This window comes from Fulmarus glacialis, unplaced genomic scaffold (assembly GCF_000690835.1).
Source record: "Fulmarus glacialis isolate BGI_N327 unplaced genomic scaffold, ASM69083v1 scaffold11903, whole genome shotgun sequence".
Lineage (NCBI taxonomy): Eukaryota > Metazoa > Chordata > Aves > Procellariiformes > Procellariidae > Fulmarus > Fulmarus glacialis.
The window spans coordinates 33120-39049 of record NW_009203597.1 but is presented as its reverse complement, the minus strand read 5'-3'; positions in this window follow the sequence as shown (position 1 = coordinate 39049).

The window sequence follows — 5930 nt, the reverse complement described above, 5'->3', positions numbered from 1 at the left end:
CTGGCCAGAAAAAAAGAATAGATTGCACCCCAAAATTCTCTCTCCTCACAGAACAGGTTCTTAGCTGTAGAGATTAAAAAAAAAGACAAAATTAGGGTGTATGGTGGATGTTTCCTTCAGAATTTGAAGTTCACCAAACACACGCCTGGTTGGCTCCAGTAAAAGAGCAGAGGAAAACTGAATTTGACTTTGTGAGGGTGCCGAAAGCCCCTATCTTCCTATTTTCTTACCCAGAACCAGCCTTCCCCTTTAGAGATAAAGACTTGTTTTGCAGCACGGCTCTGCACGTTGCCTCCAGTTCAGAGCTGTCGCCGCTGCCCTGCAAACGCCGTCGGAGCGACACGGCCACGGCTCCACGTCTACGTAGCGAGATGTTTAATCAGGAGCCTAGCTGATCCTACGTGGCACAAGGTAGACATTTCTATAACGTCTCAAACTCATTTTTTTTAATCAGACAAGATACTCGATAAGCTTTGTAGAAGGACCGGTGGTTAGGATTGAAACGAGAAGAGCTGGCACCGGTGAGTATGAATTGCACCAGCAGATGAGGGCACTGCTCTAAACGAGAACCTTTCCTTTACGGTGGTTACTGCTGGATCCTTCAGAAGATGAAAACACCCATCCTGCAATCTCTAGAATACCTAAAATAGAGTAATGGGGATTCCTCCATGAGCTGAGCTACCTAGTTTACGTGCTGAAAAAAAAAAAAAAAAAGACGACTGATGGCCCTCATGGTTTCCAGCTTAGCTTAAAGTTAGATGCTATTCTTGCTCAAGAGCTGCCGAAGGCTTCTGAAGCTTGCGAAGTTGTTTGCTTTAATAGCACACAGCATGAAACAAAGCAAAGATGGGAAGTCTTCCCAGCAAAATGCCTCCTTCTGCTGAGCTCGCTGTATCTTGCTGCCTCTTGGAAATGTTTAATTATAGGCTGCCAATTCTAAAGCGTTTTCTTCCAATTATTTGGTCTCAGGTCCAATTTCATAAAACCTGTATTTTATACTCCTTCCCAGTGAGGATCGATGCAAACGGATCACTTCATCAATTCCAGTTGGGCAGAAAAACAAAACGGCACCTCACCCGCTGCACTGTAACTCCTTACTGGTCTGAAACAGCTGCCCAGGCACACAGCAAACCGTAATAAAATTAAAGGAACGTTGATAAGATCTGGTATCTTTAAAGCTCTAAAGCGATGCTCTATTTTTACCTTGGTTTTCTACATTGCGTACAAAACGTACATTCTACATTACGCACAGCGGGTATAAGCTGAAGCTCCCCAAAAAATGAGTTAACGGCTGTGGAACAGGCGCTTCCTCCCTGCCCGGGCGAGGGCTTCTCAGCATCTCCTGCCCAGAGCTCCCAGACCACGGCCGGTCCAGCACTCGCCTCCGAAGGGCATTAGCGGCACCACGCTTGCAGAAGGGACTCGGCTGCTGAGTTAAGGAACATCTTTTTCTGAGGAAGCGTAGAAGCTCATTCCCCTGGGATGTAGCTGTGTCTGTGGTTAGTCCTGAGGAGGCTGGTGGTGGCGCAGGACGGCCAACGTCTGCCATGGCAAAGCACGCAGCGGTGCTCTGCCAGCAAAGACACAGCTAGAGCTGTGTCTCAGATTTTCAAAGGCCAAGCAGATATGTGTACCTGAACGAATGAAAAAGATCTGAACACCGAAATCCCCCCGGCAGCATCCCCCGCATCCCTCCTCCCTTCCCCTCCCAGAGGGGCCGCGGCTCAAATCGAGCTGAAACACCCCTGAAGTATTACAAGAACAGATCATCCCCCAAATGTTTGTTGGGTTTTCTTTAAAAAAAAAACCCTTCATCTAAGCCAGAGTGTAGGCTTGAAAATGATTTACATTTCCTGAAACGTATGGAAACTCGGGAAGAGCTGGCCAGCAGATCCCGCGGTCCTGCTGTCAGGTACAGACACAACCGAAGGGCGGTTGCTGCCCGAGTACAAAGACCTATTTCTCTGGAGAGGGCAGAGCAGGAGCGGGCTCTGCTGCGGGCTGAGCCCTCCCGCCTTCTGCCTCCTTCTCAGCTGTATTTCTTTACATAAGCAGCGCATGCTTTTATAGACCTGACTCACAAACCTCCCCACCTCAGTAATATTTTAAAGTAAATTTAGCACTGGTGATACATGCCTGACCTAGAGGGAACTCCATTTATAGCACAGCAGGGAAATATCCACATATGCCCCCTTCTGCACTTGGGCTCTCTACTCGGGTGTTTCTCTCGCGTCAAGGAGACAGGCTGACGACGTCCAAGTGTCGGTTCAGCCTCCCCCACTGCAAGGTGGGGGACACTCAGGGGCTCTGCCACTCGTTCAGCACCGTGACACAGGCACCCACCATTCTCCAGTGGTGACAAGGTCCTTGCACGGTCCCGTTACTTCTTAATGTAATAAAGGGTCGTTTGTGTGTTAATAGCTGGACCTGCCAGGGACACCCCATCAGCACTTGCGCAGCTACTCACGATTTCTTTTCACACCTGCAATATTCCCCAGCATCCTGCAGAGTTTTAAGAAAAGGTTCCCTTAAAAAAAATCTTGACGTTTCAGCAGCATTTCACCCTGCGAGAAGCCAGCTCAGCACAGGTCTGGAGTCAGACGGGTCAGCAGATGACACACCAGGCACAGGTACCGGCAAACATCTTAGGAAAGTTTCCACTGTAAGCTCGCGGCTCAACGGGACTTTGCAACCTGCAGCAAGGAGCTACGCGTTCTCTTCAATGCATCTTCAGAAAGACAAAAGATGAAGAATATTGTCCCCACTTCCAAGCACATTGCATCAGACGGATGGGAATGGGCAAGGAAGATAAGAAAAGAAACAGAACAACATCTGAAGGGACTGAAGCCTACCTGTTTACAGCATCTGTGGAAGAGCAGGCTGTGCTCCTGCACCACAGTGGTTGTCAGGGAATTTTCAGTGAGCTCTAGGTGTGGCTTTGATCGATAAGCTTCAAGTTGCTCTGAGACAGCCTTTTGGACTTCAAAGGAAGGATAGATTTTTAAAAGAAATGAAAATTATGAGACCAAAAATAAATGCCTGCGGTTGAACTGTCTAGTTGAAGCCAGACACCCAGGAAGCAAGGGAGGAGAAGCTGACGGGCAGTGCGGTGAGCAAAGAAAGGTAAAACATCACGAGATGTAAGACCTCAATGGACACGACCACAGAAGACCTCTCAAAATCACACCACTGGCTGACAGAGGATTCACAGGGCGTGAAAGTCAAAAGACAACCGGGAAATAATCCACACTGAGAACGCTGCAAATGCTGTTTCAAAGGCAGAGGGACTTTGATTACGGCCAGACTCCTGCTTTACCAGCAGCGCTACCAAAACTGGGTTAGCGAAGCCTCAGGGTCCCATTAAGAACGAAGAGCAAGGAGGGCTGCAACGACAGGGAAAGATTAAGCAAGGGATGAGCAGCCGCACACATGCTTGCAACGCTCTCAAACAGCTTGCGAAGAAGGGGGAAGATGAAGCGTTTAACGAGCACATCCCAGACGCTAAGGCACAGTCGCTGGCAGCACAGCTTTTGTGCCTGAAGACCCCCGTTTTGGATAAAGGATTGGCTTTCAGAAAATGTAAATACCTGCTGTAAACATTGAGATTTTCTATTGAAACATTCAAAAATCAAGTCCAGACAGCAGTACATCTCCCAGGTTCAGTGGAACGCATAAAACAAAGGCACTCCTGTCTCTCCCTATGAATTTCTAATGGAGTGCTCAGCTCCCTTTCAGCAGGAAATCTGCTCGTGGAATTGCACCAGGACTAAGGGAGCAGAGCACGGCTCATCCATAATGCACGAACACCCACTGCGCCTGAGGTTGTCAGGAAGGACAGCAGTTTTCAATATGAACAACAGTATTCTGGGAGGCGGATGGTTAAAAATATATATCTTACGCCTGTGCCACTATAAATTATTGACTGTACAGGGAGTTGGAAAAAAGGATTCAGCTCCATTAATAATTTATTTTCTAATCCAAAAGAAGATGGTATTTTATGCACCACTTATTACCACCGCCGCAACTGGAAAAACTAACTGCACTTCCCACTATTTGAAACCAGAATTGCCTTTCCATTTTCGAAACAGTTTTTGAAGTTTCTTCTCTACCTTGAAACATACAGTCAAAGCCTTCCCTTGAGAAAGCGTATGGCCACTCCTGAATATTTAGTAGGCACATTAAGGATACAGAAATCTGTCTCTGCTTTAAAGCAGCACTACAGACACAGCACGACAGCTCCGACATGAAGAGAACTACCTCTCTTCACTCCGAGCCTTACGCAAATAGACGGGTATCCCACTGCCAGGCAGGTTTTCTTGTTTGAGAAAATAAATTTGAGTGGCATTGAAAGATTTAGCACCAATTGCAAAAACACCAGATACAGATGGGTCCTTCAGGCACGGCACTGCCTGGTTTGAACACCTGAGGACGGAGGTGGTGCAGACCGCAGCATGGCTAGAAAACTACAGGGTACGATGGAACTTCACGGAGAGAGTTGTTACGATTGCTTGTACATGTTCAAAGTATCGGCTTATTTCTGGTGTTTGTGTTGTGATTGCCGAAGGGGGAAAAAAAAGGTACCAAATTACTGAGAAGTGTATTTAAAAGGGGGGAGGCACCTTATGCTGAGAAGGCTCTTCAGATCAACATCAGTTTTGGTGTGCATTTGGGAATTAAATGTTTTATGCTATGGATATATAGAAAACTTTTTAAAGCTTACCTGTGAAGAAAACCATCCTTGTTCCATCTGTCAAAGAACAGCAAGAAAGAAGTCATGACTATATTCAGAGCCTTCCAATGTGGATGCACATGCAGGCAGGAGGAACACATCCCACCAAACCGAGCACTTTGGGTCAGGAAATGCTCCATCACATCCGATGTTTGGTACAAAAATGGAGCACAAACTAATTCATATGTTCAGTGACAATCCGAAACCGGAATCTTCTCTGCATCCTCCCTGAAGTTTAGGTAGGCAAAGATTGTCATGGGGAAAGAACCAAGCAGCTTGCTTAGAATTCTAATTTATTATTAAATTACATATCAAAGCTTTTTTTAATACATACAGAGAATGCACAATAGGTGAGAACAAAAATAATTACAGTTACAATAAAATAAGTTTCAAGAGCTCTATGAAAGGCAAAAAATCAGAAAGTGCAATCAGAAAATCTTTTACAAGGGTCTGGACTGGGGTATTTTGTGAGAAAGGGGTTTGGGTTTTGTCTTGAATGTTTATTTAAACTGCTTTCCTCACTCAGTAGTAGACAGAGCAACAACCGCTTATGTATTTGGAACTGAAAGCATGACACTGGATTCAGATACCCAGTTGGCAGGAGAGGTACAGGGCACCAAGGGGACTTACAGATGTCACCTAGAATATGGCTCAGTTTTGGCTCAGTATGTCTTTCATTGTCATCTCCTGTACTGCATATTGCTCAACAGAACCACTGCTCTGAAGGATTTCATAATCCAATATTGTTATAAGGAGTTTCGGAATTATTTCCTCCTTCAGAAGTGATACAGCTGTTACCGCTCCTTCCTGTTTCAAACGAAAGCTTTGGGGGAAAAAAAAAAGTAAAAATAGGAAAAGGTTATGCATCAAGTGATCTTGAGAAACAAGCTGCTAGGTTTAGAGAGTTAAAATAGTCCCGACTAAATGAGTTACACAACCAGAAGTGGCGGACCAGACTTTGCTCCCTGTGTAGCAGCTCTGGGGGAGCTTCAGGAACATAGCTCCTCAGACACAGCCCTGGAGGACAAGCTGTCGACAATTTATCTGAAACTTTCACATCGCCTCAAAATCTACTTTTGCTCTTTCGTTTTCAACATCCAGCAAGGAACTGACTTTTTCTTCTCACAGTAATCTTAAGACTGTCCAAAAGAAAGGACTTCTAAAACTACAAACGAAAAATTCTAGTTGATTATTCAGTGTA